This window comes from Callorhinus ursinus, unplaced genomic scaffold, assembly GCF_003265705.2.
Source record: "Callorhinus ursinus isolate GAN/ISIS: 27379988/994484 unplaced genomic scaffold, GSC_fseal_2.0 scaffold10, whole genome shotgun sequence".
In the NCBI taxonomy this organism is placed as follows: domain Eukaryota; kingdom Metazoa; phylum Chordata; class Mammalia; order Carnivora; family Otariidae; genus Callorhinus; species Callorhinus ursinus.
This window is the reverse complement of record NW_027397072.1, coordinates 67,199,828-67,227,468: the sequence shown is the minus strand read 5'-3', so window position 1 is coordinate 67,227,468 and position 27,641 is coordinate 67,199,828. Positions and strand designations below refer to the sequence as shown.

Below are 27,641 nucleotides of genomic sequence, written 5' to 3'. Positions count from 1 at the left end.
TGATCTAAACTGAGATATGTATCGGAGGGAATGAGATACCAACTATCGTTAAAAGATAACTGAGACTTCTTAAAAATTTTAAGAGTTTATTGAGTAAAAATCTATCGGAATTGGACACGGCCAAACCAGAAGTGGTTAGGAGCCCTGACAGGAAGGAGCCAGGGGAAAGACAAAGGTAGAGAAGGTGTAGAGACAAAGAAAGGAGATTATTTGATTGGGCGTAGCTTAAAACCCAACTGGCTGTTTGTGACGGGTTATCCTTAGTGTTTAGATTTCATAACCTTGAGGCATTTACACAGATTTTGGGCAAAGACATTAGAGCCACTTCAGTCTAATGGCCTTTATGTAATTAGTTTAACAGTATAAAAAGAATAGGGCCCTTGACCAAACTCTCAGGAGTACCATATTTAAGGATGGATAGAGAGGGGAGAGACCACAAATACTCATGAGAAGAGGTTAGAGAAGGAGGAGTTCTAGGAGGGTGGGCATTGAGTGTTTCAGTTGGAGGAAATAATCAATGTACCAAAAGTGGTTGACCAGTCAAATGAAATGAGACCTGAGGAGAGTTTATTGGAGTTACTGATACAACAGATAACAACAGTTTCAGGGGCGCTGCAGTGGAAACCAGATTACAATGACAATGGGAAAATAGGAAGTAAATAACTAGAGGCAGTAAAAGCGGACAACCTTTTTTAAGTTTGGGTGGGATGGGCGCCTGGGTGGCTCAGTTGGTTAAGCGACTGCCTTCGGCTCAGGTCATGATCCTGGAGTCCCGGGATGGAGTCTCGGGATCGAGTCCCGCATCGGGCTCCCAGCTAAACCGGGAGTCTGCTTCTCCCTCTGACCCGCGCCCCTCTCGTGCTTTCTCATTCTGTCTCTCTCAAATAAATAATAAATAAAATCTTAAAAGGAAAGAAAAGCAATCTTAAAAAATAAAAATAAATAAAAGTTTGGGTGGGAAGAAAAAGAGAGGTAAGGAGGTAGTTGGAATAAAAAGGAATTTTTCAGGATGGGATATGTTTTAAATATTAATGAGAAGGAGCCAATGGAGAAAGGTTGAAGATAATGTGGGTGAGGATGACAGAGAGTGGGAGAGAATGTGGAGTCATTGGCCTCTAGCAATAAACCAGACTGTGCTTCCATTGTCAGAGGAGAAAGGCAGGGGAGGATAGGTGCAAAGGCAGAAAGGTTTGCAGATTTGGTGACTGGAGGTTGGAGGAGTTCTTTCTGATTCTTTCTTTCTTTCTTTCTTTCTTTCTTTCTTTCTTTCTTTCTTTCTTTCTTTCTTTCTCTGTGAAATAAGAGAATAAGAATGATGGGAGGAAGTGGGGCGAAGGAGATTTGAGATTGGAGCCAAGGTTTAGAGTAGTCTCAAAATTCAGAAAACTCATTAGAGAAACAGTAAAATTACTTGTCAGTTAAGTCTGGAAGCATGAATTTTACTGTCATCTGTGTGAACAATTTAGTGATTTTCCCCAATAATGTTTAGCAGCCCAGGATTATATGCCATGCAGTCTGGTATGATACAATGACAAAAGAATAAGAATGTGTGTTGGTGGTAGTGATGGTAATGGTGTCAGCTACCACTGTTGAGCACTTCTCTCAGCCAGTGCTTTACCTACAATACCTCATTGAATTCTCTTTTCTAAGTAGAGATCATTGGCTTGAGAATATTTAAAAGAGAGTGGTTAATGTCAAAATTGGCTGAAGTCTAACTGAAGAGAGAAGAGGGCTGATAGAGAGGTCAAGGGACTTAGATCCTAATGAAGTATAAGAGCAATGTGAAAGGATTAGCCTGAGCAAGGGTTCTAGAAGAACAGGAATATTTCGATTTAATATTTCAAAGAGGCTGTTCCAATGATGTCAGTTTCCCTGGGAATGGATGTCAGAACTGGAAAGATCAAAAGAATTATTGGAACAAAAAAGATGACGTCTCTTTCTGTTATTCTATATGAGGCTTAATGGAAAACACTAGTGAAACCTCTTCCGGTGAGAAAGTTGGGAGACCTTAAGTTTCTCTGGGGGACATTTTCTACTCATCATTGGAGGTAGTAACCCAAAGCCTGGGGTTAATTTTCTCAGACTACCTCCCAAGCATTTTTTTTTTTTTAATCTTTTAGAGCTCAGGATACTCCACCAAAAGATAACAACCCATCAGGCTTTCAGTCAGACCCTGAGGGAGACATTGGCTCCTTATCAGACCCCTCCAGGAAGCTGACTAAAATCCGTTCCTGGAAAGTGCAATAGCCCTTCATGGAAAATATTCTGAAGATGGAGGTTTCTCCTCAGGCTAGAGGAACTGCCTGGGTTAATTACCAATCAAATATTTATGCCTTTGGTTCACTACCTGATAATCCAAAAAAAAAAAAATGACAGGTTGTTAGTTTCCTGCCTTTAGAAGTATTTGAATTGTATTAGAATGATTCATTCTAATATAATCAAATGTCCAAACTCCTGCTGTGTTGCAGTTACTAAAGGCACAAGAATATTGGACCTGAGAAATGAGAGGTTTTTACCCTAGTTCCTATATGATTTTTTCTTAGTAGGCTCTATGCCCAGCATGGGGCTTGAACTCACAACCCCGAGATCAAGAGTCACGTGATCTACTGACCAAGTCAGCCAGGCACCTATAGTTCCTATATGATTTTTTTAAGCTTTTATTTATTTATTTGAGAGAGAGAATGCACTCTCAAGCAGGGGAGGGGCAGAGGGAGAGGGAAAGAATGTCAAGCAGATTCTTAATCTCATGACCCTGAGATCCTGACCTGAGCCAAAACCAAGAGTCAGATGCTCAACCAACTGAGCCACCCAGGTGCCCCTCCTATATGATTTTTAAGTTTTGGAGTTTTTGTCTAAAAGCCCTTCTTGTGCAGCATGGCATCCACTTCACTTCATTAGAGTGTATTTGGAATTCATTTTTTTACTAAAGAGGAAATCACAGCTAAAGCAATGAGTTTTTCTATGATTACTGCTTTACAGTCTTTCTCTTTGTTAGGCATTTTGCCATTTTACTATGATATAACTAGATGTAGATTTCTTTTTATTTATCTTGCAGGGGAATTGTGTTTCTTAAATGAAAAGATATCATTCATCAATCATGCAAAATTTTTGGCTGTTATCTGTTCACAATTTTTCTGTTCTTCTTCTCTCTTTGTAGAATTCCCATTAGATATATGTTATACCTTCTCATTCTAATCTCTATATTTGTTACTTTCATTTTGCAAGTCTTCATTTCTTTACCTCATTCTGGATAACTTTATCAGACCTATTTCTAATTCATAGAATTCTTTTTTATTCTGCATCTGATCTGTTTAACTTGTCCACTGAGCTTCTAATTCTAATGATTATTTTTTTAATTTTAGAAGTTCTATTTCATTCCTTTCCAAATCTGCTATTCCATTTTCATTTACTTTTGTTCTTTATGGTTCCAGTGACTTCTTTAATGATTTTAGATGTGTTTATTTATTTGACAATTATATTTATTTTTATTTTATTTTATTTACTTGAGAGAGAGAGAGAGAGCATGAGCGGGGGGAGGGACAGAGGGAGAAGCAGTCTTCCTGCCGAGCAGGGAGCCCGGTGTGGGGCTCAATCCCAGGACCCCAGGATCATGAGCTGAGCCAAAGGCAGACGCCTAACCGACTGAGCCACCCAGGTGCCCCAGACAATAATATTTAGACAATCCTTTCTGTTATTTTAGATTTTTAGGGGTGCTATGTGTTTGTTGACTTTTGTTCATGGTGGATCATTTGCTTGTATTTTACAATTTTTTATATTATGAGACTATCTTCATACGGCTTTTTGTCTCTGTAAATCCCACATGACCCAGAGCATTTTGTTTGCTTGCACCAGATCCACAGAAATAGCACAGGCCCAGTACTAATCAATATTTATGTTCATTTTTCAGCTAGTGTAAATTTGAATTTTTATCCTAGGTAAGTTACAGACCTGGGAATTCAGCCCTTAGAGAATTCTGGGGTTTTTTGCAATATTTTATTTACAACTCCCTTTGGTCTGAGGCATCAGCTTCTTTCCCTGAGTAGATTATTAAAACCCAAGTCAGTTGCTGTTTCGAGATCCAATAACATTGCCCCAAAATTGATGCAGAATTAACTCACACACTTGGCACTCTGGCTTTCCTTTCCTCTTTGTTTCTGGATCTGGAGATTTTCCTTTTCTGTGTGTGAGTTCATCAATTGTTATCACTTGTTATGTTAAATGCAGCGTTTCTATATAAGGGTTTCTGCATTAGCTCAGGTTGCCATACCACTGGAACTGGAGATCCTTAAGGAATGAACTTCTAACTCTAGATTATTAGATATCATTTGGAGCAAAAGGGAGTAATCATGCATGATTAAGAACTTTTTTAGAATCCTCATATCATATAGCTGGTCGTTGGTGATGCATATCCATCAAGCTATATTTATTTAAGGATTAAAAATGTATGATATTATTATTTAGAAAATGCCTATTTGATATTTAAATGCAAAGAGTTTTTCAGCACAACTGAAGCTCTTTATGTTTCTTCTTTTTGACAAGCTATGAATAATGTAGGAGGTCACAGCTTCCCTCTAATCAAATATAGTAAATAGATGTATTTTTTAACAGTGGTTGAAGAAATTAACCATAGAGGCAGTGGAGAGATAATAACTAATGCACAAAGAGGATACATACTCTTTCCACCTACCCCCCAGTTTTTATATATATGAATAGAACAGGCCTTGGTCATAAGCAGAGAATGGAATTGTCTGCATGAATAATTTGAATAGCCAGCAAGACACTCACACTATATCTGATGCTTGAAATGCTACCCTTTACAATCTGTTTCTTTGTACTAACCAGAATCTCTTTTGAAATTTACAGACTCATAAGAGGGGTAATATATCAAATCCCTAATTCTCCAGGGTGAATTATATATTCATTAATTCAATAAACATTATTGAGTGCCTCCTGAGTGCCAAGTTTGAGATCATAAGATGAATGACATAGCACTTGTCCTCAAGGAGTTCACTATCTAGTGGGTTGACGGTCAAGTAAACAGATAAATTAAAATTGTAACCAAATGTCAGCTGGGATCTCCCTACCTCTTAAAATCTCTAGATGAAACTAATTGAAACTGCCTTCCATAGACTGAAAACTTCAGTGCCTCACCCAGTAGTTCTGCCAGTTTGGGGGGATGGGAGATTGTTTTTATAGTAACTCCTAGCTCTAAATTTTTGCTTCTGGTAAACTAGTTCTGTCAAGTGATCATCTTCCCCTGAGGCTTCTGTTGTTCCTGTTTCAGTACTGCTTTAATCTGAACATAGAATCTAGCCTTTTCCCTTTTTTCTACAATTTCTATACAGCAAATCATTCATAAAAGGCTGTATGTGTGTGTGTGTGTGTGAGAGAGAGAGAATAAATACAAGCAAGTTCAAAGAGACAAAGAGATTTATATGCTAGAAATAACAACTTTTAATATAAAAATTTTTTCTTAAAAGATCCATTTTCTATGTGATTGATGATGTTATGGAGCTCACTGTCTAGTGGGCCTTTCAGACATTAAACAACTTATTCTACAGGTATTTTAATTACAGAGTTTTTAAATGCTGTAATAGGATAAAGGGAACTCTGATTGTTAGAATAGGGGGACCTGGCCTAGACTAGGAGGCCTAGAAAGATTTCTTTGAGGAAGTAGCAGTTGATGAATGAGGAGTTGGGGGAAAGGATGGTTAAGAATGATCTGGCTAGGAAAACAGTATGAGTGGAGGATTGAGGTGGGGGAGGAACTTACCTTGGTTGTGAAGCTCAGAAAAGACCAAAGTGTACAGGAAGAGAGGATAAGAGTGGCAGAGATAGTAAGCAGTTAGGTCATGTAATACCTTGTAAGTTGGGCTAAGAATTTTAGATTTTATCCTGAAAGCTATTTCAGATATATGAGTATAGTGCTTTGGGCTACACCCAGATACTTGGAGGAAGCTGAAGGGGTGACATTAGGGTGTGGAAGTCATGAAGCCAAGTGGATAGGTATACTGCAGGCAGAGATAGAAACATGTGGAAAGTATGTGGAGTTTTCACTGAGCCTAATTAGGCCAGGGAACAATGAGTACAGTATGGCAGGAGCACAGAAAATGTGGATAAGGCAAGAGAGGAGACAAGAAGGTAAACTGAAACCAGATTACAAATAGTCATGGATCTATGTATATTGATGATAATGATGGTAGTGGTGTTAGCTCATCCCCACCCATACAGAGTGGGCTGCTTTTCTGGACTCAGAATCTAAGTAGTTCAGTTTTTAAGTTGTTGCCTTGTTTTGTTTTTTAGGTTCATCTTTTTATTTTGAGTAATTGTAGATTCACCTGTACTTGCAGGAAATAATGGAGATATCCCTTGTACCTTTTACCCAGTTTCCCAAAATTGGTATTGTCTTGCAGAATTGGTATCATCTGTAGTACAATATTATAATCAGGATATTTACACTGATGTAGTCAAGCAAGATATAAACACTTCCACACCGCAAGGATCCCTCCTGTTGCCCTTTATACTGACATTTACTTCCTTGACCCCTTCCATGTCTCTAATCCGTGGAAATTACTAATCTGTTCTCTTTTTCTATGATTTTATGGTTTCAAGATTATTATATAAATGGAACCATACAAGATATAACCTGTTGGGATTGCCTCTTTTCTCTCAGATAATTCCCTAGGGAATTATCCAAGTTGTTGTGTGTGCCATAGTTGGTTTCTTTTATAACTGAATAGCATTCCATAGTACTGATGTAGTATAGTTTGGTTTTTGCCATTCCAAGTAAAGTTGCTGTGAGTATTCATCTACAAATTTTTGTCTGAACATAAGTTCTAATTTCTCTGGGATAAAAATCTAAGAGTGCAATTGCTGGGTCATGCTGGCTTGCGTTGCTTAGTTTTATAAATAAAATAATGCCAAAATGTTTATGTGGTGATACCTCATGGTGGATTTCATTGGCATTTCCCTAATGGAGAGGGATGTTGACCTTATTTTCAAGAGCTTATTTGTTACCTGCATGTCCTCTTGGGTGAAAAATGTCTGCTCTTTTTTTTGCCTGCTTTTTAATTGGATTGCTAGGTTTTTTTTACTGTTGAGTTCAGCATGTTCTTTATATATTCCAGGTACTAATCCTTGGTCAGATATATGATTTGCAAATATTTTCTCCTTGTTTGCAGCTTATCCTTTCATCCACTTAATAGGGTCTTTTGCAGAGTAAGTTTTTAATTTTGATAAGGTCCAATTTGTCAGTTTTTCCTTTTGTGGATCAAACTTTTGGTGTCAGATCTAAGAAGTTTGCCTAGTCCTAGATTCAAAGATTTTTTTTTTTTTAAGTTTCACGTTTTACATTTAAGTCCATGATCCATTTTGAGTTAATTTTTGTATGAGTGTGACATTTAGATCAAGATTCGTATATATTTTTAAAAGATTTTATTTATTTATTTTACAGAGAGAAAGAGAGAGAGAGTGCACACGCACACAAACAGGGCGAGTGGCAGGGAGAGGGAGAGAGAGAAGCAGGCTCCCCGCTGAGCAGGGAGCCCCAGTCAGGGCTCAGTCCCAGGACCCTGAGATCATGACCTGAGCCAAAGGCAGACACTTAACCGCCTGAGCCACCCAGGCGCCCCCAAGATTCATATTTTTGCCTATGAATGTCCAGTTAATTCAGTTTTAAATAACAACACTTGAAGACTACCAAGAATCTAGTCAAGGTAGCATGGTTTCAAACAGAGTCATTTTATTTCAGTCTTTACTCAAACATGCAGTGGAAAGGCACCACCCACTCTTATGATCCACTGTGAGCCAATACTTGAATGAAAATGAAAATACCCTCAAGAACAAAGTGTAAGTTTATGGTCAGTTCTTAAGTCCATAATTAGTAATACAATGAATACGTTTGACTGACTCTGCTAGAACATGGTCCTGCTAAAAATACACCTAATTTACTTTATTCAGAACACTTTCAATATTGGGCTTCTGTAAATTGTTTTTGACTGCTCAGCATCTGAACCCACTTGCTAGATTTGGGAAATCCTCCCATCTAGGTCTTGGTGAGAAGTAGGCTCCTACCTCTAACTTCAGAAGCCTAAGGAGTGAGATGCACCCTCTACCCACTCCCCTGACAGCTTTGTGATTCAGATTTTGCCACCATGTACTTTAAATCTTGACCAAGTGATGCCAAAATGAAGGGATAATGGATGACATTGGATCTTTGATAAATAAGCAGTCTGGCATCCGTGGCTGTGTTGTCAAAAGCAGCAGCTGCCTACAGTCACCACTATATCAAAGGGAAGAGATGCTGGATGTTGTTGGCGGCGGCAGCATCTGAACCAGATTGTTTCTGTTACCCTCACTTTCTTGGTTCCAGCCCCTTAGCCAAGAATCTTTCTTAGCCTTTTTTATCAATTCTGTGAGTTACCTAATACTTGCCAATAAATTTATCTTCAACTTAAGTTAGCCAGAGTTGGTTACTGATAGTAAAGATAACTGACATCAAGAACCCTTACTGATACTGTTAGCAAATTAGTCTAAAGCTGTGGTTTAGAGAGCTCCCACCCTCAGAGTTTCTGATTTAGTAGATCTGGGGTGGGGCCTGTGAATTTGCTTTTCTAACAAATTCCCAGCTGACGCTGCTGCTGCTGGTCAAGTGACCACACTTGATCTTCATCAAGTTGGTGTGATTTTATAGTTTTCTCTCAAAAAACTGCTGATTCGTGTTCCATTGTTTGAATATACCACAATTTGCTTATCCATTCATCTGCGGATGGACGTTTTGGTTATTTACAGTTTTGGGCTATTACAAATAAAACTGCCATGAATATTAATGTATAGGTCTTTGTGTGGACATTATTTTCCTTTTCTCATGGGCAAATATGTGGGAGAAGACAGCCTGGATCATATGGTAGGTATATGTATAACTTTTAAGAAACTGCAATGTATTTTCAAATGTGCTGCCATTTTACATTTTTACCAGCAGTGTACAAGACTTCTTGTCTTTTTATTTTTATTTTTACTTATTTATTTGAGAGAGAGAGCAAGCACGAGTGGGGGGGGCAGAGGGAGAAGGAGAAGCAGGCTCCCCACTGAGCAGAGAGCCTGATGTGGGGCTCAACCCCAGGACCCCGGGATCACGATCTGAGCCAAAGGCAGATGCTTAACCGATTGAGCCACCCAGGTGCCCCAGTGTACAAGACTTCTAGTTGTTCCACATCCTTGCCTCCTCCGTATAGTCAGTCTTTTTAACTTCAGCCTTTCTAGTAGGAGTGTAATAGTATCTCATTATGCTTCCAGTTTGCATTTTCCTAATCACTAATAAAGGTGAGCATCTTTTCTGAGTACTAATTTACCATTCATTTATCTTTCTTGGTGAATTGCCTATTAACATCTTTCATCCAATTTTTTGGAGCCATATTTGTTTTCTTACTGAGTTTCGAGAGTTCTTTATATATTCTGGGGATAAATCCTCTACCATATATGTAACTTGCAAGTATTTTCTCCAGTCTGTGGCCTCTTTTTTTCTCACTCTCTTAATAGGCAGAAAGTCATTTTAACCAAAATTATCAAGAGCCTCATCAATCTTCCTAATGACTTCCCTTAATTGCTTAATATTCAAATTATTCTTTTTTTGAAATACATTCCTTTTCTATTTACTCTGCTCCTCTAGATAACTGGTATGATTGCAATCTCACTTGCCAACAGCCTTATGTGTGATTGGAAGAATCCTTTAACATTACTTTCATCAACTTCATGAAATCTTGCACTTGTAGCAAAATGTGCAGTTAAATTCTTTCAATTCTTTGATTTGCACTTGTTTTATATTTGGGGATATTACCACAATCTCAAAGTTCAAACCAATGAGGATGTCAATTGAGGAGCAACTGAATGAGACAGGGTAGGGAAAGTAAGTACTGGTGTTTCATATGGAAAAATATTTGAGTTGGGACTCATTTTGTAAATGATCAGTTTATTAGAGAATATTAATATGACTTTTGCTTCCATACGGGAGCACAGACTTGTATAATAAATACTAAAAAAACAAAGCTTGCAAGTAAAGACCCCTCTCTCTATATATTTCCTCTTATATCTTGATCCCCCCTCACTCATTCTGCTGTAGGTACTCTGACCTTTGTTTCTTGATCAAGCCCAGTTTTTTTCTCAATATAAGAGTACCTACTTTTTCTTCTAACCAAATAAGTGGGCCAAGAATTTAGATTTACTCCAAGTGCAATAGAAATCAGTAGACAAGTTTTTTTTTTTTTAAAGATTTTATTTATTTATTTGAGAGCTAGAGAGAATGAGAGAGAGAGAGTACAAGAGGGAAGAGAGTCAGAGGGAGAAACAGACTCCCTGCTGAGCAGGGAGCCTGATGCGGGACTCGATCCCGGGACTCCAGGATCATGACCTGAGCCGAAGGCAGTCGCTTAACCAACTGAGCCACCCAGGCGCCCAGTAGACAAGTTTTTAATCAGGAAAATGACATCATTTGATTTGAACTTTCAAAGGATTTCTCTGAATGGAGAATGGATTATACAGGGATAAGAATGGAAGAAGAGAGACTAATTAGGAAGCTATTTCAGTAGTCCAGTGAGAGATGATGATGACTTGTATCAAGGTGAAATAGTGAAAAGTGTCAGATTTGAGATATTTTGAAAGTAAAACTAACAAAATTTGGTGATAGAATGTGGCATGAGAGAAAGGGAAGAGTCACAGATGACTCCCAGATTTCTGCCTTTGGTAATAGCATGTACGGTAGACCCATCATTGAGATGGGGAAAATGGAGGGTGGGATCAGGTTTGTGAAAAAGCAATCATGAGTTCCATACTGGCCATACTGAGTTTATCTACACGCCCTAAGTGAAGATTCAAGAGAGCTTTGGGTATCAGTTTCTAGAGTTAGTGGTAGGAATTAGGCTGGAGATACAAATTTGGAAGTTGTCAGCATATGGATGATATTTTATTTAGTGTTAAGGGAACAAATAAGATCACCTGAAAAACAGTATAGATAGAGAAGAGAGTAAAACCTTGAGGCTCCAAGTGGGACAGAGCACAAGAAACCAATAAAGGAGTATAAGAAAAGGAAAACCAGGACTGAGTGGTGAAGACCAGCTCTGTGTTTGGATATTCACTAGGAGGTTCACTGGAATCAGCATATGGTTGTACTCATGGCTAAGATTTATCACAGTGCTACAGTAAATACGTTGTGCTGGATCATGTGAGAAAAAGACATAGGTGGAGTCTGGAAGAATCCATGAACAGGCTTCCTTAATGCCCTCTTTCTCCTGTGAGGGGTCATATAGAGTATACTCTTCCCCTAGCAGTGAAAATGCAGTAATACATGTGTGATGTTTCTGTTCAAGGAAGCCCATTAGAGACTAAGTGCCCAAGAGTTTTATCTGGGTCTAATCATGTACGTACCCTTGGTCTGGGCACAGTGAGCTATCATTATCAGTTAAGGAAAAAGGGAACACTACTGAAAATCAAGTTTTCCAATGCTAGCCAAGGGCCAACCTTGCAAGCCCCTTCAAAGGACAGCAATCTCAGGCCTGCTAGTTTAACTCTTTTCTGTACAGAACGGCATCACAGAAGCTAAAGGGGGAGAATGTTTCCAGGGAGAGAGATGCAACTGAAGAATTAAGAAAGATAAGGACCAAAGTGACCAGTGGATTTGACAATATAGAAGTAATCATTGACTCTGATACACAAAGTCCGAGGCGTGGTGGGACAAAGAAGGTAGATTGAAGAGGATTCGAGAGTGACCTGGGGAGGGAGTAGAGACAGCATTTAGAGATAGGCTGTTTCAAGAAGTTTTCTGTGAGGGGAAACAAAAGAAGGAAAGGTAGTTTAAAGATGATAGAAGTCAAGAAGAGGTTTTTTACAGATGACAGATATTAACACATGTTTGTTTTGGGATCAGAATTATTCATTAGAAAGGGAGGGATGATGGAGAGAGTGAGGGATTGGATCCACAGCAGGAGTGAAATAATAGGAGAGATACTCCTCACATTGAACCAGGAGGGAAGAAGGAAAAGACATACAGATTTGGGAATCCAAAAATGAGCAACTTTTTTTCTTTTTTGCAGGTACACATGCTTGGGCTTTATTTAATACCATGTCTGTGACCAAGGACCAGCTCAGAATCCACAGTTGGGACAGAGTTGTGTGGCCCATGGCTCACCAGGACGCCCCTTCTTGTGGTCTACCCTGTGCTGACATAAGCCAGGGGGTCCCCATGAAGAAGGTGTGGAACTCAGTTCACTCACAGGTTTGTTTGTTTTTTTAATATTTTTTATTTATTTATTTATTTATTTATTTATTTATTTATTTATTTGAGAGAGAGAGAGAGAGTGCACCAGCGGAGGGGAGAGGAAGAGGGAGAGAGAGAAACAGGCTCCTTACAGGGAGTGTGACATGGGGATCCATTCTAGGGATCTGGGATCATGACCTGAGCTGAAGGCAGACACTTAACCGACTGAGCCATCCAGGCAACCCTCACTCACCAGTTTTTAGGGCCTTTATAAAATGAACTTTTTATTCAAGCAGTTGCTTCTTCTAGAAACTCGGACACTGGTGGGTGGGCCAGGGTGGGCTCTAAGCACTGGTCTTCTTTTGTTTCGGTTTAAACTTGTTCCAAACCCTCCCCAGGGCCATTTTTCCCATGAAGAAGGTGATAGGAAAATTACACTTCTACCAGTCTCTTATAATACATGTGCTTCTGAAAATTTGTACTTAAAAGTTCCTTAAAAAGTCAGCCATTTCTTCCACATCTAATGTTGCTTTTTGACCTGATCCTGCTCTCAGTCCCAGGCCTTTAACTTTTAGTTGTGAGTGAATAAATTCTTCCTTTTCCTTATGAAATGTCAAATTCTGGTTTGCCCAGACTGTTGGTTCCATTCTTGTGTTTCTTATCTTAAATCTCTTAACTTTTGTTCCAACAGTGATTCATTTTCAGGGATGTAAAAGCGAACAGGTTGAAGGTTTGAAATTTTTCTGCAGACCTATCCAATCATGGCAAAATTTTTCTGGGAGGGCAGAATCCTGAGACCTGACTCAGTGCCGCATCCCTGAATTCCGTGCCGTGCTCCAGGGAGAGCTGATGGCCAGGCCAGCGAAGGTATGGCAAAATGGAGGGAGACGGGCCCTCCTTGAGGGCTGCAAGGTTGTGATGGTCCACGTCCCCCCCAAAATGAGCAACTTCTTAGGCTTTTATTTCCTCAGAGAAGTATGAGGCAATGTCCTCAGTTGAGAGTAGAGAGTGTGGAAAAGATGTGAAAGGTGTGAGGAAAAAGTAGAAAGTTGGGAATTTGTAGAGTAAGGAAGAAAATAATTTGGGAAAGAGAATGTATAAAATGGGAAGCTGGCAGGCGAGAGGTCATGCTAGAGGGTTAGGAGGACTGTGTAATTATTTAAAATATTTTATTAATGAGAGGCAATAATTTGAGTTTTTTTTAAAGATTTTATTTATTTATCTGAGAGAGAGAACGAGCAGGGGGTTGGGGCAGAGGGAGAGGGAGAAGCAGACTCCCCCCTGAGCCAGGAACCCAATGCAGGACTTGATCCCAGGACCCCAGGATCACGACCTAAGCCAAAGGCAGATGCTTAACCAACTGAGCCACCCAGATGCCCGATAATTTGAATTTATATCATTGAAATGTTTCAACTTCTACTAAGGTCTGCTTCAAAAGGAAACTATTGTATTGGATAGCAGTTAAAAATAGGAAGGTAAGGATGGGGCCTTCAAGCAAACAGTTCTTTATTAGCTCAAAACTACTTTAATATAACAATTTCTTTCCTAAATTACCACTGAACAGTTGAAACTGAATGACCAACTAATCTCCTTAGCCTAAACACACATACAAAATATACCTCTAGCATTACATTATAACTTCCCCAATCAAACAAAACAGGAAGAGTGGTTATGTTTAGCTGATTGTGTGAGATGGTCTGTCATATAGAGTTTCCGTTAAATTCTGATTATCAAGTTAGTGTATTATGTGGTAGATATGTGTGTGTGTATATATATATATATATATATATATATATATATATATATATATATACCTTTCAATACTGCCATGACAGGAATATCTTTCCATTTTCAGAGATATGTCTCATGAACACAAACAAAATATATTCAAAAGAAGCTTCAAGAATCTTCTCTGATGGACATATTTTTAGTGTCTGTACTAACTCTCATATTTGCTGAACCCCAGCTGCAGCTCTTGTCTCATAGAACTGCCCTGCTCCTCCCATTTATTCCATTATTACTTTCAGTTGTGAGATGAAAACATTCTCTTTAAAATAAATTGGCTCCTCTAAATAAAGAAATGTTCAAATAGCTACTTTAGTCTCTCATCTCAAGTTAAATCAGAGAAAAGATTTCAGCATCTAGAAAATTTATTCAAACCTGCAGTGACCTTGGTGTTTTTCTCAATACATAAATCACTATTACCACATTTCTTAATTTTCTAATGCATGAAATAATTAAACTTAGAATATGCCTTTCCTAGACACAATTAATTCAGTGCTGTGATCAATTTAATTTTTACTTGTATGAATTTTATAATGTGTAACTTTTCATGTATTTCCAAAGTATGTTTTTTAAAGATTTTATTTATTTATTTGACAGAGAGACACAACGAGAGAGGGAACACAAGCAGGGGGAGTGGGAGAGGGAGAAGCAGGCTTCCCACTGAGCAGGGAGCCCGATGTGGGGCTCCATCCCAGGATCCAGGGATCATGACCTGAGCCAAAGGCAGATGCTTAACCACTGAGCCAACCAGGCGTCCCCTCTTTCCAAAGTATTTTTATATTATTAGGGAGTGGATGTAAGACCTATGAGAGATAAAGGTGGAGGAAGATGGATTGAGTAGGGAGAGCCTGCAGACCTGCATGCTGATCTGACATCTGTGAAAAAAGTGGTGAGGAAACAGGATTGGATGGTGAGAGCCTCAGACTTTGATGTACAGCCAGCAAAATCTCAGCCAACCCACTGGGGAGCTCCAGAGCAAAGATCACCTGTTAGAGAAGGCCTGCCTTAGGTAGACATGGCTAGACCATGTCTGTTGTGATTATCAGTCATTGGTGGGGACTGCCAAGGGAAGAGGATGACCTCAGCTAGAATACTGCTGTGGTGGGTCCTGAAGGTGCTGCAGTTGGAGGCTCTTAGCTGACTGCATTATAACAGATGAAGGGAGATCCAAGCAACACATGTTCATGCCTCCTACATCAGTTGTGCCCCTTTTGCTAAGATTGGTTTTCGTAAGCAGTTCAGTTGTTCACAAGTTCAAATCATGGATTATTGCACAGACTCGTAACTTTTCTTCTTTTGGCCAGTCCCTCATCTCTCCATGAAATACTCTTAGCAGGGGCGCCTGGGTGGCTCAGTTGGTTGGGCGTCTGCCTTCCACTCAGATCATGATCCCGGAGTCCTGCGATTAAGTCCTGCATTGGGCTCCCTGCTCGGTGGGGAGTCTGCTTCTCTCTCTCTGCTCCTCACCCCGCTCGTGTTCTGTCTTGCTCTCTCTGTCTCTCAAGTAAATAAATAAAATAAAAAAAAAAGAAATACTCTTAGCAGATTAATCTCCAAAAAGATCATTTTTATTCTGTCAGTCCATTGCTCAAGAATATTCAGTGTCTCTCTGTTATTCACAAAATAAAGCCCAGACTCTAACCTGGTGCTCAAGGCTAACACAGGACTACCCCAACCTAGCATTCTGTTTTTATCTAACTTTATATCCTTTCTAGTCAGTCCATGTGGAGCCTCCTTGTGATCTCTCCAACATTCTATTTATATTTACGTATTTCTTGTTGTTCTATTCCATTTGACACATGATTCTTTCTTCTGTCTACTTACAGAAATGCCCAATCCATCTTTCAAGGTCCAGTTTGTATTCCCTCTCCAACAGAAATCAGTATCTTACCCTTCCTCAGAAATAGTTCAGTATGTCTCCCACTTATTCATATTCTTCCTTATCTTATTACTCAAATTTTATTTTATTTTAATTTAATTTAATTTAATTTAATTTTTATTTTATTTTATTTTATTTTATTTTATTTTATTTTATTTTATTTTATTTTATGTAGTTTCCACGTCCAACATGGCACTTGAACCCTGAGATTAAGAGTTGCATTCTCTACCAACTGAGCCAGCCAGGAACCCATTATAATGCAAGTTTTGATGTGAACATGTCTCTTTCCCAAGTATCCTGTTATATCCTTTGGGATAAGAGGAACACAATGTTGGTTTTTATTCTGCAAGTACTCCACGATTGAATGAAGAGAGAGATGCATGAGAGAATAGGCAGTATAAGAAGCCACTACAGACATGCAAAAAATAAAGGAGAGACAAAAATTTAGGGTAGGGTGATATAGGAAAATAGATTGGGAAGTGAAAAAATATTCCATGTGACTATTTTGTGGGAGTGGATGACTTTCTTCACTTTCCTGTTTCTTAGTCAGAGACCACAGCAGAATTCTTTATCCAAGGTACAGAGATGTCTAGGTTAATTATGAATGGGCTTGGGGGGAGTGTGCTAATCAAAATTTCTGAAATTTATAAGAAGTTTTATATATGTATATGTGACTTTTCTGAGAATAAGATCCATAACTTATCTGATTTTCAAAGGAGTCTGTGATCATAAAGAGACTTAAAACCATTTGACCAGAGTTCAGGGCATTGGTAGAAGAGAGGTTGAGTAGGATTGAACGTCATTTGGAAAGCAGGAGATCATTGGTAATCTTAAAGAAAATAATTTCTGAAGAACGAAGAAAGCAGAAGCCAGATCCCCAGGAATTAAGGAGTGAGTGGGTGGTGAGGAAGTAGAAGTAGCAAATATAGATTTTACTTCCAGAAATGTATCAGTGAACGAGAAGGAGATATATGATAATTTAAGAACTAGTAGGATCAGGGGAAGGTTTTTTTTGGTAGGAGATACTTGAGCATATTTACAAGGAAGAGGTGAAAGGGGAGAATAGAGGAAGTAGATGGGGAAGTGTCTGGGTAGTCTGGGTTTATGCTGTAGTAGCACCTCCAAGAGAATAGTGACACAAGACATAAAAATTTATTTCTCACTAGTGTAAACTCTACTGTAGATTGCTATCCTCCATGCTGAGACCCATTGAGGCTGGTTGCTTCGATCCTTGGGCTATATGCTCAAGGGGGGAAGAGAGAGATGAAGGGGTGATGCAGAGGGGTCTTACTGCCACCACTGTGAAGTGACACCTGTTACTTCCATTCATGTTTCACGAGGCAGAACTAGTCCCCTGGTCATGCTTAATTGGGGAAGGGGGACAAAGGGGAGGGACAAGGAATGTAGAAGAAATACAAAAGAGGGCGCCTGGGTGGCTCAGTCATTAAGCGTCTGCCTTTCGCTCAGGTCATGATTCCAGGGTTGTGGGATTGAGCTTCGCATCGGGCTCCCTGCTCAGCGGGAAGCCTGCTTCTCCCTCTCCCACTCCCCTTGCTTGTGTTCCTGCTCTTGCTATCTCTCTCTGTGTCAAATAAATAAAATCTTAAAAAAATACATGAAAAGAGATTTGGGGGCACCTGGGTAGCTTAGTTGGTTAAGCATCTGCCTTTGGCTCAGGTCATGATCCTGGAGTCCTAGGATAGAGCCCCACATCAGGCTCCCTGCTCAGCAGGGGAGTCTGGTTCTCCCTCTCCCCCTCACCCCACTCGTGCTCTCTCTCTCTCTCTCTCAAATAAATAAGATCTTAAAAAAAAATAAAAGAGATTTAGTGAGCATACAATTATCTTTACTATATGAAAAGGTCAAGAAAAAAGCAAAGAAATTTTGGGAAGTTGAAAGTGGCATAGTTTTTAAATGTCCCTATATGTTCCTACAAAAACAGAGCGAATTGATTAGCAAAATCTAGGGGTGCCTGGGTGGCTCAGTCAGTTAAGTGTTCAACTCTTGATTTTGGCTCAGGTCGTGATTTCAGGGTCATGAGATTGAGCCCCACATGGGGCTCTCTGCTGTGCACAGAGCCTGCTTAGGATTCACTCTCTTCCTCTCCCTCTGTCCCTCCCCCATTCCCCCACCACAGCTCTATCTCTCTTTCTTAAAACAAACAAACAAACAAACAAACAAAATCTAAAACCCGCAAACAACATTAATAACAAGTTTAGGTAGCAAGGTATGAACTTCCAAATATACCCAGGTGGGCACACATCATGAAAGCAACAAGATTCACATGTGATAGGAGGTCGAGAGTGCCAAAACAAAACAAAACACCAGATTACAAAAAGATGCCCCAAAAAGGAGCCCCACCTGGTATATAAAACTAGAGAGTTCATCTAAGGGTAGCAGTTAAAATTGAGCTTTGTGGGCTCAATTTTTCAGGTAGATACAAGGGAACTTGGGAAGATCAGATGGTGCTGGAATGGTCTAGGCTCTATGGGATGGTGCTAGGATGGTCTAAGCTATATGTGCTTTCACAACCAACCTGAGCTCCCTACCAGGAGCAAGCCCTACATGAGAGAGAAGCTGCTAGGACAAGACAGAAAACAGGCCACATTAAACTACCACAAATAGTATATTAATTATAAAAACTCCAAATCTGAAATTTCATTCCCCTATTTTCCTTACCAATTATACTCAGTAGCATTGTTTGATCTCACATATAAGAGGACTTGTAATGAGATTACATAGCACCATCAAGATACTTCATTAATAAAATACAGTCAACACAGAGACCCTTCAAATTTGACCACAAACTCTCTCCCATTATCAAATTCCCAAGGAAAATAGAAGTCTAAAGATTAAAACCCCTAAAAATTTAAGTCAAGAGAAATTACTGACCAAACTCAGATTCTCTTGCCCTTGAGATTTAAACTTCAAAGAAATACAGTGTTCAGAACTCATCCTTTCCACTTCATATTTCACTCAATTAGAAGAGTTTTCAGGGGGCACCTGGGTGGCTCATTCGTTAAGTGTTTGCCTTCAGCTCAGGTCATGATCCCAGGGTCCTGGGATTGAGCCCGGCGTCGGGTTCCGCACTCAGCGGGAAGCCTGCTTCTCCCTCTCCTGCTCCCCCTGCTTGTGTTCCCTTTCTCACTGTGTCTCTCTGTCAAATAAATAAATAAAATCTTTAAAAAAAAAAAAAGAAGAGTTTTTCAAGGAATAATAGGGTTTGAATTTTTTGTAAACAGTTGTAGCTTGGACAAAAGTTGTATTAGTTTAATATCAAGTCTCTCATTAAGTTTCTAGAGAATCAAAAAAGTCAGTAAGGATATTGGTTAATCCTTAGTTTGGTTGGCTCAGTTGGTTAAGCATCTGATTCTTGATTTTGACAAGTTATACCCCACCTCTAAGAACTTCTGCCCAGAAGTAGCACACACCTTTTACTCACATCACTTCCATTCACATTCCATTGGTCAAAGCATGTTATGTAGCCTTTTAACTACAAATGGAATGCAGGATTCTATTGCCTTTGAGCTGCATTTAGAACCCTATTCACCAATACTGCTTGAGTTGTGTCTCCTGAGCTGACAGTTGTAATCCTTGGCCATCAGTTGCTGTAACTGCATTCAGCTAGAGAATAGCCTAAGCCAATGTTTCCCAAACTTGTCTGATCAAAATAATTACCTAGATGCTTTTTATTATTTAACAACTGTATGCAAAAAAAATACTGATTCCTATGTTCTATTCCTGCAGTAATGATTTAGTAGTTCTGAGATGAGGGCTAAGAATCTGTATTTTTTAAAAATACCCTCTGTTAGACAAGGAAACCTCCTTCCTAGCGTAGGTATTTTTTTTAATAGACTTTATTTTTTAGAGGGGTTCTAAGTTCATAGAAAAATTGAGTGGAAAGTACAGAGAAGAGTTTCTGTATATTCTCTAACCCCACACATGTACAACCTGCCCCACTATCAACATCCTGCACCAGAGTGGCACTTTCCTTACAACGGATGAATCTACATTGATGTATCATTATCACCAAAAGTCCATAGTTTACCTTAGGGTTTACTCTTGGTGTTGTACATTCTATTGGCTTAGACAAATGTATAATGACATGTATCCACAAGTATAGTATTTAGAATTATGTCACTGCTCTAAAAATTCTCTGCTCTGCCTATGCATACCTCCTTCCCAAACTCCAGGCAACCATTTATCTTTTTACTGTCTCCATAATTTTGCCTCCTTCAGAATGTCATAGAGTTGGAGTGGTATAATATGTAGCCTTTTTAAGATGGGCTTCTTTCACTTAGTTTTATGCATTTAAGATTCCAAGATGTCCACTGATGGCTTGATAGCTTTTTTTTTTTTTTAGAGAGAGAGAGAAGGTGGGAGAAGGGGCAGAGGGAAAGGGAGAGAGAGAATGTTAAACAGGCTCCATGCCCAGTGTGGAGCCCCATGTGAGGCTCAATCTTACAACAGTTCATGACCTGAGCTGAAATCAAGAGTCAGACACTTAACTGACTGAGCCACCCAGGTGCCCCAATAGCTTATTTCTTTTTAATGCCTAATAATATTCCACTGACTAGATGTACCACAGTTTGTTTATCCATTTACCAACTGAGATATATCTTGCTTGCTTCTAAGTTTTGGTAAGAGTATGTTTAGTTTCATGAGAAACTACCAAATTGTCTTCCAAAATGGCTGTACCATTTTGCATGCCCACCAGCAATGAAAGAGCATTCCTACTGCTCCATATCCTTGCCAGCATTTGTCCCAAACTGCAGCTGTTAAAAGCCCATACAACTGTCAAGGTTAAAACATTCTAAAGTCCACTCATACCTCTGAATTTATATAGCTCCTCTAAATTTCCAGTTTTGGTTTTGATTTTTTAATATTTCTCAACATCTGTCTGTTGAGAGGTCTTCAGACTTCAGGGCCATATTCCCTTTCCAAACTACAGGTTTCCCCAGGCCCTCCAGAGGCCAAGCTGGCCTCCTGTACCTCTTATGGCCAGTGAGAGAGTGATTGGTCCGGGCTGTGTGGACTGGCTGGCTGCCAAGAGATCTAAAGCCTGGTTAGAGAATGCTAGTTTATTCTGGACAAACTTACCAATCAAGTGAGTCATTCCACTTCCCCTAAAGTAGAGTAAGTACAGGGGCAGAGAGGCCAAGAGTTACATTCATTGGGTTCCTTCTTCATGGGAAGAAACAGAGACTATAGGAGAAGCTTTCTTTGTAGCAGGGTGGTCTCTGTCCTCTGGTGAAGTAGGAGACAACCTCATGTCATAAAAATGTTTCAGGCAAGGCAAGATTTGAGAACTTTAGGAGAATAGAGGTGGTTTAGAGTAGCTGTTGTGGGGAATGGAATAGGGACTCAAGGAGAGATTAATTATAAAAAAAATTCCTGGGGCGCCTGGGTGGCTCAGTTGGTTAAGCATCTGCCTTCAGCTTGTGTTGTGATCCCAGAGTCCTGGAATTGAGCCCCGTGAGCCCACATCGGGCTCCCTGCTCAGTGGGGAGTCTGCTTCTTCCTCTCCCTCTGCCTCTCCTCAGCCCTGCTCGTGCTCACTCTCTCAAATAAATGAATACAATCTTTTAAAAAAATTTCTGAGTGTACCTGATGGTCTAGAAGTCCAGCTAGGTCCAGGAAGTAATCAAGGTTTAAATCAAACCAGGAGCTGAGAGGAAAAAAGTGAAAAGTAGAAGGGACTAGTACCAAGCAGAGTGGGAGAAAACCAAGATAACTATGGTGACCAGGCTCCACAAAGAACAGGTGAAGCCAATTGGAATACTGATACTGCTGGCTAATGTTCATCACAGATTTAATGTGTGCCAGACTTATGTGGATTATCTCATTTAACCTTCAGAGGAAACCTGTGAGAAATTTAGGGCATAGAGGGATTAAGTAATTTGTCTTTGGTCACTCAGCTAATGAAGAGAGGGTCATGATTTAAACCTAGGCAGACTGACTCTATAATCCGTAGCCTTAACCATAGCACTACTAGGTGAAAGTTGATAGAATTTATATTACTCTGAGGACAAATACCAGATTCAGTAGAATGGGAGAAATGATGAGAGAAGAGGTGATGGCTGGGGATGGGCATTTATTTAAAATCTGAGAAGTTGAGCAGATTCAATATCCAAGGAAGAAAGGTGGCAAGAAGTCAATCAGGCTGAGAAAATATGAGATCAGGTCATCAAAAAGTCATGGACAGGGATGTTGAAGTTGTCAAGGGTGATGTAATTGGAGAGAAAGTGGGATGTTCCAGAAGCTATTGGGGAACATAAAGGATATCCCAAGGCTGGTAGACAAATTTGATAGGGAAAAGAGGATGGTATAAACATTTGTCCTAAATATCAAAGGAGCATATGCAATTTATTGTAATCATTCTCTCTCTCCTTCTCTCCCTCTGGAGAGACCAACTCTCCTTTATTTTACTTAGGAAAAAGATAAGGAAAAAACAAAGACTGAAAAGACATGTGGCACTGCTAATAATCATGGCTACTTGGTGACAAAGTAAAATAATTGTTAAATCTCTGTTGTTTGGCCTGTCTCATTTTAACATTGAGAACTGAGCTATTAAATACTAAGTACAGGTTTTCCCCTCAATTTGAAAGCAAAGTGTTCCTGTGAAACCTTTCATAAGCTGAAATGATGCTAAGTGAAGAAGCAATTACCATTGATTAATATGGAAAATTTTTTTAACATGCCCAGACCCAAAAAAATCACCTCTCTTCGGCTTTTCTGAGACCTTAGGACACATCTTGCTAATGGATGCACAAAATAAATCAAGATAAAGCCCAGATGCTCACGGACACAGTTCAAAGTGATGACATCAAAGTGATGCTCAGATGCTGAGTGTAGTTCCTGGGAAGGAGCTTGGTGGGGCTGTGCTCTCTGCTCCAGGTGTTCACTGCCTCTGTAGCATAAATTTGTTTTGCTACAAAACAAATGCTGAACACTACTTTCACTTTTCACCTTTCTTCTTAAAAGTGAAAATCCTCTTTGGATTTCTTTCAGTTAGTACAAACAGGTACTAACTTCAGTCTTTCATAAAAACAAAGTAGAAACATGAACTTTCAAAAAGCCGGGGATACCTCTAATCATTTTTTGTGAGTATACAGAGCATAGCACTTTATTTCCCAGGGCAAAAATGTAACACTTTTATTCCCAGAAGCTGTTTTTCTGTTTTTCATTAAAAGTTTTTGATATAGCTGAACATGTCCCATTTAAATGTACTTCTTACTTCCTTGGATACTCTTTTATTTATTTATTTATTTATTTATTTATTTATTTAAGAGAGAAAGAGAGAATGAGAGAGAGAGAGCATGAGAGGGGGGAGGGTCAGAGGGAGAAGCAGACTCCCTGCCGAACAGGGAGTCTGATGTGGGACTCGATCCCAGGACTCCAGGATCATGACCTGAGCCGCAGGCAGTGGCTTAACCGACTGAGCCACCCAGGCGCCCCTTCCTTGGATACTCTTGAATAAAACATTCCCTCGTGCTATTCCTTGGCAGAAACAATATTCATTGGCACTGTTTGTTGACATTTCAGAAATGTCTCCTGCTTTGTATTATTCCATTTTCAAATTTGTATTATGTTATCCTTCATGAATACATAGCAATTTTTGTAGTTGTCTGTCTGTCTCTATCTCTGTTATCATATTAGAGGGAAGACCTCTGCTATGCAGTTCTTAATCTCTTTTAAAGTCACATACATTTAATGCTATATTTTGCGCTTTTTTTTTTTTTTGAGTCCTTTCTCATTTCTACTGACTTCTCTTTTCTCATTGGAAAGTGGTTTGTGTCATTTAGCATTGAGCTTTGGCACTTTTGGTACTAGATCTTTATTAGAAATATCAGATGATAATCTGGCACATTGTGACATCTAGGTATATTTTCAGCTATTTTCTATTTATATATCCTTTGGTTTTTTTTTTTTTTAAAGAAAATCTAATATCTTTCTTTTCCTTCTAGGGCATTCTTCCCTTGCAGAAGATACTTTGTCAAATTCATAAATACTTTCAAAGAATCTGATATGCATTTTAAATGGTTTCAAGGCTTTTCTGGTTTCCAGAATATCTATACCTGAAAATTTTATATTTGAAAAGTACCTGTAAACTTTACTAATATAAAATACTCCTGAAATAGTCAAATTCCCTTTGATAGGTTAGTTGCTGAATTTAAATTTGTTTTGCATTTGTCTTTCTGTTTTCCCTATGCCAAATACAAGCACAACACCTTGGTATGGCATTCAGGGAGTTACTTATCAGCATCTGGTTATTCCTTCCGTCCTCATTTCCTCCAGGGGCTGCCACCCTGACCCACAGTTCTGGCCTTCATCATCTGTGGCCTGGGGTGTTTCAAGAGCCTCCCAGGTGGTTGGCTGCCCCTGGCACTCTATCCCCTATCATCTTTATCCAGAATGATCCTATTGAAACATAAGGCAGGTCATGTCACTCTTTGGCTCTTGAATGGCTTCCCATCTCATTCAGAGTAATAGCCAAAAAGTCTTCACAGTAGCTAAGAGTTCCCAAGTGATCTGGCCCTTCTTCCCTCTCTCACCTTGCCCTTCCCTCTCCCTCTCCTTCTGTTCCAGCTATACTAACTTTTTGCTGTTCCTTGAATATTCCAAGATGCTCCTACCTTCAAGTCTTTGCTCAAAATGTCACCTTTTCAAGGAGGCCTTCTCTGAACCCCTATTTTAAATTCATTTCCCCGGCAATGTCTATTCCTTTCCCCTGCCATTTTTTTTTAATAAAACATTTATTATCATCTGGTATATTTTAATGAATGTATTATTTATTACCTGCACTGCCATACACTCAAATATAACTTCCATGAGGAGCTTATAGAACAGTGCTAGACATGGAGAAGTCTCTGCAAGAAGAAACAAAAAAATTGAATGAATTAACTTAGTTAGCATGAGAAATGAGAAATGTTTGCTAAACAAAATGATGTACTAGGACACTGGATAAGAATCTGTTTACAATGGAATCTTTCAGAAGCTTATTGGAATCCCAGATGACTGGGCGCAGTAGGGAATGCAAACCTTTTGGTTTGTGTGACTGACCTTCCTCTTCAGCTTCTGGGCTCCCGTGGTGAAGCTAAGGGTGGGGCTGGGGTAGTACTTATCTTCACAAGTACTAAACTAAATCCTCAAAATTTAGTTTAGCTAAATTAAATTGAGGTCGCAGGATTACTTTTACTTATGTAATACTATTTAGCTAGCTTCTAAATTCTCTAATCTGTCATAAACTTTCATTAGGAAATCTTGTGCGGCTTTTATGGAAGAATATGTATCTCCCTCTTCATTGGAGCTTCTAGCAAGTTTTATGTTGGGTTTTAAATCGCAAATGAAGCACAGTTTTATTTCAAGAAAGAAATAGAAGTTTAAAACCAAACAAATCTTTAACTCCAAGTTCTGTTTTCAGGATGCTAGACTATTCTCCGATTAATCAGTGCCTGGAATCTGCAACCACCATTGGGGTGACATAGTTTTGCACTTGCAGGTGGTTTAAAGAGCCCACTGGAGGGCACCACGTTGGTGTCTTTGCTGCTGCTGAGGGTGGTGGTGGTGTGTTCGAGCAACCAGACTTGAGCATGGAAGCACACAGCATCCTCAGCAAACAAGGATTCAATGTCCAGTTCTTTGGAACAGGAACTCACGTGACGTTGACAGGACCAGCACGTGATGAGCCAAATATTTATGATTTCAAAACTACTTAAGATTAAATGTACAATGATCTCCTTGGGAAGGACAGAATGGCATTTTACGTATATTGGACAGAAATAAGAGAATCAAACCCTGGCCAGAAAGCTTCCAGAATGGCAAAGATCTGTTTGATCTGTTCCTCACCTGTGAAGAGAGAGTGAATGACCAGATGTTTGAAGATCTAAATTCCAGAGAGCAGGAGATCTGCCAGCCTATGCTTGTGAGCAACATGGACATCCAGAACTGTGACGGAGAGGCCACCCTGGAGACATTCTTCATCCATGAGCTATGCCAGTGCATTCAGCACGGGGGGGACATGCAGAATTAAACTGATGAGCTTCTGCAGGATTTGGAGGAGAGCTACATGACCTTCCTGCTCACAGTTGCCTGTTTCCACTGACCTGCCTGGCCTGGTGCCTGGCGGGCCTTCCACCCTCCTGAAGCCATCTTCTTGAGCTTCCTCTTTGTAATGCTTTTTCCTTCCTGATATTTGTTTTTCCATTTAGGGATTCTGCCAGTGGATGGTAGTAATACCCAAATAAACTGTACCTATGAAATGAGAATATCCACATAAATGCTAGATTAAAAAAAATCAATTTTTTTCTATCTCACTTTTACTTATGAGTGGGATTTTGATCGTAAATATTTTTTTTCTTTAACCAAAAAGGAAAACAATGGTTTATAATACATTTCCCCTGTACATCTATCTTTCTTTGTGGTTTCTTCCCCTTCCCCCCACCCCCCCAAGCTTGCTGGAATGTTCAAATACCCTGAATAAAGCAGTGGACTTTATCTTATTAGGAAAATAAGAAAATTAAAAAATAAAGAAGCTGTTGGACTAGAAGGGTACAGGCAATCCCCCCCAACCCCATTCTCCATTTAAACCAGCTCTGAAGATTCACCCTTCCCTACACCTTGGATACAATTTTGATCAGCTTTCAATTTCAGGTAATTCTTAGATAAGAAAAAATCTAGTCCACATTAGAGGGTCCACATTTGAGATGGTGTTGCTCTTAAAAGGGGCAGGCACCCTTTAAATCCAAGCCAGTTTCCTCCTGTAGGATTGTACTTTGTCCAACTCCCACCCCACATCCACATTGGCTCTGAGTATGGCTCCCTCTTGGGACTGCATCTCTCTCTCTTGCCCTTCCCTCCCTTGGCTCTGCCATCTGTGGCTAATGTAGCCACAGTCTTTCACTCAGACCATTTTTTTTTTAAGATTTTTCTTATTTATTTGACAGAGAGAGTGAGAGAGCACAAGCAGGGGACACAGTAGAGGGAAAGGGAGAAGCAGGCTTCCCACCGAGCAGGGAGCCCGACGTGGGGCTGGATACCAGGACGCTGGGATCATAACCTGAGCCAAAGGCAGACACTTAACAATCTGAGCCACCCAGGCGCCCCTCACTTAGAGCATTTTCAAAGTGAGACAGTTCCCACGTACCCCCAAATTTCAAGCTCTCCAAGTGATTCTCTTAAAAACCTCCTCCTCTGAGGGATAAGAACTCCCATGTTGGGCGCCTGGGTGGCTCGGTTGGGCGACTGCCTTCGGCTCAGGTCATGATCCTGGAGTCCTGGGATCGAGTCCCACATCGGGCTCCCTGCTCGGCGGGGAGTCTGCTTCTCCCTCTGATCCTCTTCCCTCTCGTGCTCTCTGTCTCTCATTCTCTCTCTCAAATGAATAAATAAAATCTTTAAAAAAAAAAAGAACTCCCATGTTGCCTCATGTATGTGGGCTTGGGGGGAAGGAAATGCATAGCAACACAGGGAACAGACCTCACCACCTGCTTCTTCCACCTCAGTGAATTTTTCATCAACTCATATAGTCTGGAGGAGGATGATACCTTGGGACTGACAGAACTGGTTCCTCGGTGTTTTAACAGCTCAGAAAAGTGCACACCTTTAGAGCAAGGGAAGTACTTGACATGTGTTATGCAAACAATAGAGGCCTCAGCTGAACCTGAGAGTCTCTCCTGCCAGTCATTTTAACAGATTTATTTGTCAGTTTGTTTGCCACACTCAACTGTC

At 39.8% G+C, this 27,641-nt stretch overlaps 2 pseudogenes; one reads left to right on the top strand and one right to left on the bottom strand.

Moving 5' to 3' along the window:
- Positions 1-12,591: 12,591 nt before the first annotated feature.
- On the bottom strand, positions 12,592-17,241 carry LOC112821535 (cytochrome c oxidase assembly factor 8 pseudogene; annotated as a pseudogene).
- Positions 17,242-25,394: 8,153 nt separating this feature from the next.
- LOC112821534 (RNA polymerase II subunit A C-terminal domain phosphatase SSU72 pseudogene) lies at positions 25,395-26,413 on the top strand (annotated as a pseudogene).
- Positions 26,414-27,641: the final 1,228 nt, after the last annotated feature.